Here is a 13688-nt window from a genome sequence, read left to right as displayed (position 1 = left end):
GCACTATGACCCTCAGCACTGCTGTAGTTGTGAGCTTGCCACCTCCTCTGCAACCACATCATCTCCTTCCTCATAACAATCAGGTTGTAGCCTCTGGTGTTCCCTGGGCTCTCTGTCACAGACTCCATCTCAGTTGACTTCACCTGAAGTAAATAGTTTTTACTGACATTGTCCACACTGGGTAAACGTTCAGGATTTGAGTAAAAAACATCTCCAGAGTTTTCAGGTTTGAGATGAAGAGGAAAAGCATCCATCTTCTCTGGACAATCCTGGCAGAACTGAGCTTCTTCATGGAGCTAGAGCCAGGACTTTGGAAGTGTCCTCAGTGCCAGGAATGTGCCTCTTACTTTCTGCTTAAAAGCACATACCCAGCCAATATCTTAGACCCCTATGGTTCACATGCACCCCATTTACATGCCAGCTGGACCTCTGGTGTCTCTCTATTTCTGTATCTGCTAAACATGCTTCACTACACCACTCCTTAAGGGTCCCCAGAATGCCTCATGTGGGCTTTCCCACACAGAGCATTTGAGCTTGCCCCATTCCAAGTCTGACTAGGATTTTACTAGCCCAATCTTGGGCAAGAAGTGTCTTAGTGCCCAGGCACTGAGAATGGTTAGGCATGGAGGGAAAGAAGGTTGCAAGGAGCAAGGAAGGAGGCACAAGTGCTATGACAAAAGACAAAAATTATTGGGCACAGTACTATAAACTCATCACACAATAATCTAAATAGACAGGTTGTGGAAGAGGGGCAAGGAGAGAAAGGAAATAGTAAAACATAAGTATGGCTTGTACACAGCCAAGATGGCTTATCCAGGCAGAAGTCTGAAATGAGTGTCAATGGGCTTTTTTTTTCCCTATAGAGCACAAAAGGAAAGAAGCTAGTTCTGTAATTGTAATCCAAGTGACCCAAAATGACCAAAACCTGAAGAAAAAAAAAAGAGAAATTGTGTGTATACAATTTTTTTGCTCTTGCCATTTCAAGCAGCTGACAAAAACCTATTGAAAAAGCTGTACATCTATTCCAGGCTGAAATGCCAGCACAGGGGATTGCTATGATAAGCAGTTCCCAGCTAACCTGAAAGTGAGGACACAGTAACAAAGACAAAGCAAAAAAATGTGCAGGTTTTCGTTAAGCATTTCATTCCTCCTGTCCCTCTCACCTGTTCTCTTTCAGCTCCCCATTTATATTTTACCTGGGCGACTGTGCACACACACAAATGACAAATAGACAAAGCTAGCCTAGTTTTGCATCAGAATCTGCTATCCCCAGGTTCCCTTGCCATGCCATCCTCCAATATCACCGACCATTGTGTGCTACATAAACCCTTTGTCTTTGCAGACCCCTTGGCTCAGCATCATCACAGGGGATCACAAGGCAGGTGTCCCCATTTCCAGCGCAGCTGGCTGCACAGGCAGGGAGCAGCACTGCTGCAGAAAGCGATAAGCCGTTCGGCTGCTCAGTGTTTATCTCCCTGCCAGGCGAGAACAGTTTCTCCTTGACCTGGGGCATGCCAGGCAGGCTTCAGCCAGAGCAGGGGACCGATGTCTCAGGCAGCAGCTTACACAGCAGCTACCTGAGCATCCTCGCCCAGAGAATGACAGAGCTTTGAAGTGGTGACTAACAAAAAGGTGGTGTCCACCCCTCTGGGTCAGTTGGTGGGGTGATGCAACCTTGTGTCCCCTGTGTGAGGCTGGGGAGTTCAGGCTGCCTAAGAAGGGAGATGATGTAAATGGCAGTGCTGGGCTGCTGGAGCTAGGGAAAAGTGGAGGGAGTCATTGCATGAACGTTTTCCCTTCCCTTCCCTTCCCTTCCCTTCCCTTCCCTTCCCTTCCCTTCCCTTCCCTTCCCTTCCCTTCCCTTCCCTTCCCTTCCCTTCCCTTCCCTTCCCTTCCCTTCCCTTCCCTTCCCTTCCCTTCCCTTCCCTTCCCACATTCATCTGCTTTCTTGAAAAAAATAGAAGAGTTTTAACTGTGCGAGCTACCAGCCATAGGGCAGTCCATTGTGAACAATAGGCTTAGGTTGCAATTATTCTGGGTAGGTTTCTTTACACAGCTCATTTTGAAGCCTTGGGCCTCCCTGGTATGTTCAGCTAAAGGAGCAGAGTTAATTGGAAGAGTCTGTCTCAAATACTAAAGGCTACTTGAAACCTGCAATTTTAGATTATAGAAATCTATGAAAGAATTCTAATAAACAGATCCTAAAGGATTCGTTTGGTGCAACTTCTGTTGGCTTGCAGTATACCACAGCCTGGAGAAATGCTTGCAATGAATTTTGGTAGTAGAAAAAGCTAAACAACTGTCATGTAAAAGAAGCTGGACTCAATGAGTGGCCCTATTGGTGATGACACAGCCTTGGCTTCCCTGCTGAAGCAACTGGGCTCTGCTTTACAACAACTGCAGAAAGAATTTGCAGCAGAAGGAATTATTTGTAACATCTTCAAGATAACCCTGCCCAAAGAACACTCTCTCCCCCTGAATTTCATTTCCTTTCCCAGCCCTCATTCCAGTCATAGAATAGAATCATAGAATCATTAAGGTTGGAAAAGACCTTGAAGATCACGTAGTCCAACTGTCAGCCCACCCCCACCATGCCCACTGCCCACGTCCCTCAGTGCCACATCCACACGGTTCTGGAACACCTCCAGGGATGGTGACTCCACCACCTCCCTGAGCAGCCTGTGCCACTGCATCACTGCTCTTGCTGAGAAGAAATGTTTCCTCATATCCAACCTGAACATCCCCTTGTGCAACTTGAGGCCATTCCCTCTCATCCTATCCTTGTTTCTGGGGAGAAAGGACCAACACCCACCTAGCTACCATCTCCTTTCAGGTGGTTGTAGAAAATGGTAAGATCTTCTCCACGCATCTTTCTTCTGCCTCAAGCAGAAGCTCCACCATCAAGGGATACATATGGCTGTGTTAATTTTCAGAAATCATTACAGAATCACCAGTGCATCTCTTTTTGACCCCTTATTGCTGCTGAACCTGCTTATGTTGTACATGGAGGTGAATGACTTGTATCTCTTGCTTGTTCAACAAGATGAGGGGAAACTGGGAAGGACAAGGAGAAGAAAGGACAAGAAAGGCAATTTGCTTAAAGCAAGTTGTCATGTTGAAGGGAACAGCAAAGAGAGGAACTGGCAAGTCAGTTTGTGATTAAGCTTGACCCAACACTTGGGTCATGTCCCAGTGTGGGAACAATGCCTTTTCTGGGGGAGAGGACAAGGACATGTGCCCAGTCTTTGTGGGCTAACAGTCCACAAACTCAAAAGAGACTGTTGTCCTTTTGTCTGGCATCTGTGTTTTGTATATGCTACTTTTTGTGGTTAAAGGACCAGAAGAGACCTTGTTAAATACAGGGTCTGCTCGGCCTGTTCACCTTATATTCTTGGGATGCTGAGGTGGCCAGGCAGCTCTAAGATGAAGAAGTGAAGCTGCTCTTGGTTGTAGATTGGAATTTATCAGTAAAATAAAGATGAATATCCTCGCAATTAAAAATGATAGCACCCTCAGATGTGTTGTGTCCTGTAGGTGCATTCTCCTCACGCTTTGCCAGTCTTGGTTTTACAATTAAGAAAGCTTTCCCCAGGACAGATCTTGCCTCCTGAACCGGAACTACAAGAACCAGCTCAGACCAGAGCAGTGGCCCCTTTTAGTCTTTTCTCCTGACTCTGACAACAATTACTGTGTACTTAGATAAAGGATATGAAGCTAGAAAAATCTCAGGGTGACATCCATTGCAGCCTACTGTAGGGAACCTGCTTGAGCAGGGAGGTTGGATTCAATGATTCCCCGAGGTCCGTTCCAGCCCCTGTAATTCTGTGGTTTTATAATTCTGTGACCCATGAACCTGCAAATTCCTCCTTTGTATGCATTGATACAGTCACAGAGAAGGAAATCTACCTTTGGAAAGGAATACTGCCACTTATCAGGGCCTGGAGGAGTAGAGGAAGGAAAGGCAAAGGGAGCAGAAGGTTAACTGAAATGACTATGAAATGAGAACTAAGTACAAAGGATACGTGAGGAGATTAGTAAGGATGGGAGGAAAGAAAGGAGTAAAGAAAGAAAGGAAAAGAGAAAAGAATGAGGAAGAGAGGAAGGGATGGAGGAAGGGAGGGAGGAAAGGAAGGAAAGGAAGGAAAGGAAGGAAGGACAGAAAGGAAGGGAGGAAGGGAGGGAGGGAAGAAAGGGAAGGAAGAAAGGGAAGGAAGAAAACAAGGGAAGGAAGGGAAGGAAGGGAGGAAGGAAGTATTCACAGTAGTCTCTCCATAAGGCCCTATAAACTATAATAGTTTTGATCAAGGTTTATCTGAACTGGGGAAGAAAGTCTCCTTTTATTCTGATACTTTTAGTGTGTTGCCCTTTAGGAAATTTCAGTCAGCTGTGCCATTTTGCCTTTTATCCCATAACTCTGCTGCTCTGACATTCAGGTTATGGACCAGGAGCACACTGGCACCAGTGACAGCCATTGTTTTCAGCACAATGCTTGGGTTGCAAGCTAGTCAGGGAAAATTGGCATTCAATTCATGGCAACTGTTGCAAAATCCCAAACATCCAAAAGCAGATGCCCTGTGTTCCTTCTGGTTTCTTGTTTCCCAGGGACTGCCTGGTACTGTGAGCTCTTTGCTGCAAGCCAACAAAAGACCCAAATTTTGTTTTATTTTACTTTTTGGATGAATAGTGGCTTTGTTTGGATATTCAGTGCGCAACAATGTCAACGTTAAGGTGAAAAGTACTGGAGAGGAAAGAGGCATAGTGGGAAAATAAAGGAGAAAGGAGAATGGAAAGGGATTGTGAGTGGGGGAAAAAAGAAGTAGGTTACCAAAAAGAAATGCTAAAGACAACAACAGGAGTGGGAGGGAGGCAAGGGCAAGCCAAGAACCTCAGTCCACACCAGGAAGCAACGTGACTGCTCCTTAACCTTGATGATCCCCAGAGGTCCCTTATAACTCCTACAATTCTGTGATTCTGTGAACCCTCACACTGGGGAGAGGAGGGTATGCAGCCGCTTGCACCATGGCTGACTGAATAATCAATGAGACCGATAGCATATATAGTCTTTATTGTTAATACGAGCTGGAAACCTTTCGTTGCTCTGAGACCGTCCAGCCCTCTGAGACCTTCCAACCAGAAACTCGTTTATTTTTCTCTCGAGCACAGTTGTATTAATAGAAGCAGCTCAGGAAGCCCTCAGCACAGTTTCAACACTTTATACAGCAGGGGTTCTTAATAGGATCTCCTCTATCCAGGGTGCCATTAGCTTCCTCTCTGTCTCTCCATTTTCCTTTCTAATAAAATGTTAGTCTAAACACACACTGGGGTGTTAAGAGGAATGATTTCTACACTGGATGTGTGTGTGTATGAAGGAGCTCTGACTTGTTCAAGCCTCTGGCTTTGAATGTTATGTACCCATGTAAAAAAATAAAACAAAATAATAATTTTTAAAAAACAACAAAACAAACAAACAAAACAAAACAAACCAGCATATATGAGTATATGAGAGTATGAGTGACCTAGGTGAAGGTTTTCTCACCCCTGCATCACATTCTTTGTTTCCCTAACCCCATCATGCAGCATTGGCTTCTCCTTATCCAGTGAGCACTCGCCTCCTCCCCTCAGCTTTCTGCCCAGTAGTGCAGAAGTATTATTCCCATCACAAAGATACTGATGTTTGTGAAGCCACTTTCCTGAGTGGTTCTACACTAGTACAAAGCATGACAAGGGTTTTTCCTTTCTTCCTCAGCCTTCTTGCTGCCTGACTTCTTATTCTAGCTGTCATATCTCACCATTCACTAAAGAATGTGGCACACTGACCTTTTGGACTTTGTGCCAGGTTCCTCCTCTTCTTTCCCAGAAATCACAGACAGCGTTCTGCACAAGTACAGCCAAGCATCATACAGGTTCCCCTTGGGACACCATGCTTTCTGGAGAAAACTTGCTGTCAATTGTGTATTTTCAGACAATTCAGGCATTACAAGGTTGCACTCTTCCACTCTTCAAGTGCTTCTTGACATAAAGCCCCTCCTTGGTCAGGAGAAGATGATGCACTAGAGGCTTTAGGGCAAATGTTTCCCATCACCCAAGGTCTTTGCACTTCCAGCTGTCTGAAATCACTTCTTTTTGCCTAGGCAGAGAGTTGCAACAAGTGAGCAGAGTCCCCGCGCAACTGTGGCTGTTGTTAGGGGCTGCCTTGCAGCGCAAGCCTGCTGCTGGTAAAGGAGGTTGGTTTGAGCAGAACAGGTGTGAGTGATGCCATCTTATTGACTTCTGTCCTTTTCCTCTCTTTTATTCCTCCTCATTTGTATTTTGTGGGCAAAGCAAGCAATGCATAGCTTGCTTGTTACTGTCACACACTTGGGTCACTCCAGGGAGTCACGACGCAGATTTTCCATTAGCGTCAAACGTACATGGATTTATGAACTCCCATAACCTGGAGCAGATGAGAGCAGATTAGGGAATGACTGTTTTTAGATAACTTGCATACCTAAGAAATCAACTAATATAGATCTGCCTGCTGACAGGTCACTTATTTCCCAAGGAGCGTGAGAGAATATTACGGTGGCCTCCTCTTGTTATATTGTCACTTTATTGCACACATGCACATTTACATTGGGGTTTTGGTATTCTTGACTCTCCCTCCTCACATGGAGCTAATCCCCCATGCTTTACACAGCATGTCCTGTACTGGCACTTCTCATTGGATTCAAAGACCTTTACACTGTGCCTGCACCATGCTGAAACATGAGGCCAGTGACGGACCTGTTTAGTTTCAGTGTTGATAGCTGTGCCATTGCAGCACAAACACACCACATAAATGTGGTCATTTCCTCCAGATGCATTCAAGCTGCAAGTGCTGCATGAGTCTTACACTGAACCATCTTCATTGCTATAGGTTACCAAGGTAAAGACTGTTTCTTGCACTTTCAACATAGCCCTTTTGCAAGAGAGCTTACAACACATAAAAAGAGCCAGGACAGAGAAACTTTGCCTTTCCCCAGCATCTTTTATCGGTATGCAAGGTGTTGGTGCATCCTGCCCTGCTAGACAGGAAGGGCTGTCCCATGGCAAATCACATCATATGCCACAGGGCCTGAGGCTCTAAGTCGAGTGCCTTGTCCCTACTCATACAAGAATTCCCCTTGCAGAAAGAAATCTCAAATCCTTAATCTCAAATCCTCAAATCCTGTGCCTTTAACACAGGATCACCCTGTCCATGGCAAAACTGTTTGTTTGTTTACTTGTTTCTAAGGATAGTTACTATTAAAGCTGTGTCTGTGATAAGTGCTGGTTACAAGGACAGGGAGACAATGAATGGCTGCAGGTTGAGCCAGGCATTGGGGTTCAGCCTTGCTGTGGAAGCATTATGAAGAACACACCAAAAGCAAAGTGAGATGGGAAAACTAACCCAGACAAATGTTCAAATTGGGAAATAGGCAATTAATTTATCCAAATTATCGTGATTATTAGCTTTTAGTTATTATAGGCTTGCATCTTCCCTTCCCTCCTTTGTAACACCTTGCTTTTGGATTAAGATCAACTGCTGCATTCATTACTGGAGGAAGGAAGGCCTGAAAGCAGCATTTCTCTAGTGAATTGGTAGAAACTGCAACCGGTAGCCTGGGTTTTCAATGGACCCAGGTGGATAAATCAGAAATGGTTGTCATGGAGTACTGGACCTACCTCATCCCAAGTGCACCTGGGCAGCTTTGCTCAGTGTGAGGTGAGATGTGGAATGGATGTAGAACTCACGTATTCTTGCTACCTTTAGCCAAGGCAAGCGGTAATAGTGCTCCTCGGTCTTGTTGCTTTACCAGATGGAAGGATTGTAAAGCATTAGATCTGACAGGAATGAGATTGATTTTTTTGCATGAAACACTGCTGAAAGGTTTTTTTTCTGCCCTAACAATCTCCCAGCATTCCCCCATGGCACTCAAAAAATCCCAGCAGTGCAAAGAAGCACACAGCTGCTTGCTGCCAAGGTCAGCACTGCTTGGCTGGGAGTAAGCTTCCTGAGATTCCACAACAGCCTTGTCCAGCTCAGATGCCCCTGCATGCTTTGCATTTCTCAGTCAAGGCCATAGCCCTTGATCAAATATTTCCTGGAGGAGAAGGCATTCACGTAAAGCCATTGATGTCAGCATCAAGGGTCCAGAATGTTCAGAGAGAAGAGGGAAAAACCAAGCTGAAATGTTGATGTAGCTCACCATACCCTCAAGCAAAATATTTCAACCACAAGAACAACCTTTTTGGAGTACCTAAAGAGCATCATCTATCATCTATAAATATTTAGAGACAATCAAGGTCAGGCTGGACCAGGCTCTGAGTGACCTGATGTGTCTGTAGAAGCCTCTGTTGACTGAAGGGGAGTTGGACTAGATTTTTAAGGGTCCATTCCAACTCAAACAATTCTATGGTTCTATGGTTCTATTATATTGTTCTATGATTCTATGATAAACACTTCTTCTACCCAGCTGACTGAGAGTGGAAAGGAGATGGCAGCCTGCACCAGGCTGAGGTCCTGGACCCTTTCTGCTGAATTTCTGAGAACCATCACAGGTAATCTGGAAGGAGAAGCTCAATGAGGATGTATCTACTGCCTGACTCAGTGATCACAGATGTTCTTGTTAGCAATAGTCTAAAGCAGGGATCCTCGCTGACCACAGCTCTGTGAAATGATGGTGGAGAGCAGCAGCTTTCTCCCTCTGAGCAAAAAAAAACCACGATCAGAGCTCCTTAGGAAAGAAATGATGTCTGGGAGGGCCAACACACACCAATAGAGCAGTCCAAAATGTCTTTATATTCTCTACTTCAGGAGCTTTGATTCTTTTTTAGAGGAAGTAGAGTAGGGAAGAAGAGGAAGCACAGTTATGTAGCTGATTTAGAACCATGAAGGTCTCCCAGGCAGCAACCAGCACAGTCCACCAGGATGAAACAGGGCTTGGATTCAGGAGATGTTGGTATTCCTTGTTCCCTGACAGCTGTGGGATGCCAGGTACTCCTGTCCCTTTGGTTGCCCTGCACCTCTCAGAGTCAGTAATTCACTCTGACCTGGAGAGAAAGGGTCAAGTCTTAGAATATCCTGCAGTGTTACTCTGGTTTTCTTTCTTCAGTTTTCACCTCCTTTTTTTTTTCTTTTTAACCCTGAAGTTTGGAAAAGGCATTTGCAATTGTGGCTTGAGCAGCACGACTCAATAAACCATTAGTCTTTTCCTGCTCTAGTTAAAGGCTTCTCAATCTTAGCCTGGATGAATGGCTTTTTGTATTGTTTTGGGTTTTTTGAGGTTTTTGATGTTTAACTTGGCTTTTGTGCGCATGAAATGTAGTGGAATGGATTACGGATGTGTGCAAGGATCTGTAAATAGCTGCTCTTGCTTACAGCTGTGACAGTGTACGGTTTATCTTGCTAGATGCATTTGTTATTTCATCCAGAATCAGATATTACCAAATATTTAGAAACATATTGTTTTAAAAAGTGAGAAAAAAATCAAGCAAGGTAGTGGTTGGTGTTTTCTAAGACATAGTCATGCATAAGTCAAGACCCATGGACAGTCTTTCATCCCCTAGAAATAATACGTCTGGTTACAAAAATCACGTGAAGAACTTACTTTTAAGAGCATGCTTTCTATCATTTTCTACTACCAGACTTTTTCTACCTTTCACGTGTCCCATCTCTACTGAACACACAGAAATCCTAGAAAATTGTTTTCACCCTGAAGAAAACAGTAATAAACCACCCAACAAAGTATCATAGAATATCGTGGGTTGGAAGGAATCCATGAGGATCTTGAGTTTAACTCCTAGCATGATGGGTTTCTCCTTGAAAAATGAAGCATTTTGAGGAAAACGAGCAGTGAGTAGATGAAACAAGTTGATTCCTCTTTAAGAAGAAGAAAAATGCTTGCTATTGTGGAGGAGTTGCTCCTATTGAATTGATATATTTGACTTCAGTCGTTTGTTTTAAACTTTAATCGTTTCTGTAAGATATTAATGACAGGAGTTTGGACTCGCTTGTCCTGGTATGTCATGCCTGCTTACTCACCACAGAACAAATGCAATTTTAAAATGACCTAGAATAAAATCCAATTTTTAAATGACAGTTTTTAAAATGGTTTGCATTTTGCCTTTAGATGTAGCACAAATGCTTATAAAATATTCTGAAGGTGCTAGCTCTTTTTTGAGCCTATATCTTTAAGGTTGGGGAGCCTGGCTTCGTGTCCCCCAGTGCCTGTGTTGTATCTCTTCCTCTTGAAGCAGGGGACTTGGAGGAAGGCCCAACCATTGCTGCCAGCCTTGTTCCAGTACTGGGGATCAGCAGCAATTATCCTTTGCTGCCTGCAGTTTCAGCACGAGGCACTCGCTTACCATGCCCATCTAGGCAGGAATCCAGTTGCTAACGAGCTCTTCAGGGTCCAGCACACATGTATGGAGTCCATACAGCAGTCTGTGGGTACACCAAGAGTCTGTAGCATCTCTCACACCAGGCTTGAACTCAGCTAATCCAACAAAGCCTTAGTAAAGGGCTAGCAGCGTTATCAACCTCCAACCAAGCCTGTCAATGCTTTGCTTGTAGAAGCCTTATCTAGCCTACCCAACTGCATGCAAATGTTTATGATTCTCTGCACCCAGTAAGCAAAAAAGCCAAGTGAGATGATCGTCAGGGCCATCTTTTGGTCACTGACTTTGTCTGCTGAGGCTGGTAAATCACACAGCATCGTTTGTCTTTGTGCCAGACACAGGGCCCCATGCAACTGCTGATGGCACAAATGTCTCCAGGAATGACCTCAGCATCAGGAAATCAGATCTGTGCTTCAGGGCATCCCCTGCTTCAGACCTCCAGCAGAGCAGAGCATGCCTGGCTGAATGCAGATGAGAAGTACTCATCTGCATGCAAAACCAGTGATGGTTTTGCATAGGAATGAATACAGGTCACACTTTCTGCTGGACAGCAGCAGCAGCAGCCAGATCCCAGATGCTGTGGATCCAGGTGCTCATCAAATGCATGCCTTCAGCATTTTGGCCAAGCTTTGCAGGCATGGAGTTCATTGGCTGCGATAATTCCTATTGCCAATACCAATTATCCTTCTCTACATGTACCTTCTACTGCTATTATACGAAGCTGCCCTACTGCAATTCCCTGTTGGAAGATAGTCACTGCTATCTTTTGGCAACCATGGGACAGCCACTGGTGTGGGGGGATGACCTGTCACTGTCAACGTGAGTCCAAAGGAGCTGCATGTCTGGGATGTGCTCACAGGTGCCCAGCAAGGCAGCACACAGGTGTGCTTGGGTGCGCCCTTTCACAGGTATTTCATAAACACAGCGTGCCATCACATTTGCAGTAAACATACGTTACAAAGCAGATCATTATGTGTACCAAACAGAGCTCTGCAGTATTCAGATGGCAAGGGAAGGCTTTTCTCAGCACATCTAACAGAAGCCCTTTTCTTTCTCCTGGTGTGGAGAGGAGTCATAGAATCATTACATCTGGAAAGATCACTGAGATCACCCAGTCCATCCATCAGCCCACCCCCACCATGCCCACTGCCCATGGCCCTCAGTGCCACATCCACACGGCTCTTGAACACCTCCAAGGGACGGTGACTGCACCAGTGCTTGCACCTAGATCTTTCCTCAGGAGCTGCCTGCTCTGGGTGGCTTTGCAAGAAAGCACCCAAGGGATGGAACTCCCTGCTCTTCAATTATTTACAAGGAGACTGATGGTCATTATGCCCTGCATGGCAGGGGCTTGTTGCTGCTAAGAATTCTGTTGGGTATCTGGACGGTCCATATGGGAAGAAATGAAAAAGATGTGAATGTGTCTGGTGAAAACGGAGATGACAGGCATCAAAACATGTGAGCAAAGAAGAATGTAGCCTATTTAACAAGTGCCTGCCTTCCTACGGCTGTGGTTTTCAAAGAGCTTAATTAGCAGTAGGTTGAGCTGTAACTCAGTGACTACGCTGTGGTTTTCATTTGGCAATAAAGTCACTGTGAAAGTGTCTCTATGCTGCTAATGAAAAGTCATGCTTCTCTTTCTCTACCTCTCCTTTCTCCTTCCTCTTATTATTATTATTTTTAAAATTATTATTTTTCTGGAATTTTCAGAGTTGGGAAATCTAGGAATCTGAAGCTGGGCTGTTTTTGTGCTATCAGGACATGTTCACACAAGCGTCCCTGATGTATGCAAAGCATTTCATAGCCGTGTTGAGCTTCAGTTGAAGGGACTTTAAAACAACTTCACAGAGATCGTGAACCAAGATTTAGTGCTGAGAGGGGCCAGCTCCCAGGCAGCACGGTTGTGCTGCCAGGTTTGACATGTCATTGCGTCAGAGAAAAATCTGCATGCAGAACGTTCTCTCTCTCCACGCAGGCATGACTCACAGGAGACCCTTCAGTCTTGTCTTGGCACACAGGCTGCATATCAGCTCAGGACACAAAGTTATCAAGCCGCTGCCACCTTTTTCTGCTTGAGAACTGCCCTATCAGTGTGTTTAATACAGACAGAACATAGCTGAATTCAGAGTGCCTACAAAGGCAGTTGCACTGAGCTGCCCACATCCACTAATAACTGCACTGCAAATCCCTTGTTGTGGAAGAAGAGGTTGATTTGAAGATCACTAAAGTGTTTGTGGTATCAGCTAAATCTATACTGCAGCAGGGTGCCCTTGCTGTGAGCAGGCTGAAGTGGCACTGAAGAGACAGAGTGAGCATTGGGTGTGACCTGGTCAGCTTTAGCATCCATGGAGAAAATAGATGCTTGCAGAACAGATAGAAGGTAGACTAAAATGCCTTCTGGAGGTGCCTTCTTCCATTGCTGATGTTAGATCAAGGGCATCTTGCCTCCAGTTGCTCTCTCCAACCTCCTCCTCTTGCATCAGCTCTGTCACTGCCCCAGACGCTTGGAAATCCTGTTCCCAGATCACTAAACCTGTAGCACGTGGGTCCTGTGTTCTCTCCTGGGTTCATTTCCAGCCATTTTTGTGAGCTGGGGAAAAAAGCATATCAAGGAACTGGCCCATTCCATCCCTCAGCAATGAGTCATTGTCTTGGCCTCAGCCCTATCAGAAACCTTCACACTTTGGACTCATTAACTGGGCATCTCTGCCCACTGGCTTAGCTTTACCAGGATGAGCCAGGTCCTGACCATATAGAAAGGGTTGGCATGAATGAAAGATCATGTCTTTTGCCTCTATTTACAACTGAGGACAGAGCTCAGATGTGACTCATATATAAGAACTACAGGTGACATTCAATAACTGGCTATTCCTTGCTCTTTTGAATGCACTTAGTGATTTATTTTCCATCATTTTCTACGTTTCCTGGTTTATTTATTTTTTTTAATTACATGGGTTTTGTGTCCTCCTTTCTATCCCCTTTCTTCTCCTGGCAAGTTACCTAACATTCTTGTGCCTGATTGATTGTGAAATTGGAGTAACAATACTGTGTACGTAAGAGAAACACTGAACGTATTAACCTTTAGAAGAGATGAACTTATTGTCCCGGCTAAAACATACTGGACAGGAAGAACTTTCAGCAGGGAAAGAGGAGAACGAGGCCACAGCCATGGACACTGAACTCTCCAGCTGTGTAAGGGATTAAAATAATAGTCGTAAATGCTGCTGTAGTCACTTGTTTTTTTATCTGAAAAAAAGTAGCATGAAACCTCCCAGATATGTCTGTGACCA

The sequence above is a fragment of the Excalfactoria chinensis genome, chromosome 1 (genome assembly GCF_039878825.1).
Source record: "Excalfactoria chinensis isolate bCotChi1 chromosome 1, bCotChi1.hap2, whole genome shotgun sequence".
NCBI classification, from domain to species: Eukaryota; Metazoa; Chordata; class Aves; order Galliformes; family Phasianidae; genus Excalfactoria; species Excalfactoria chinensis.
The sequence above is the reverse complement of the archived record's forward strand: the minus strand, read 5'-3'. Positions refer to the sequence as shown.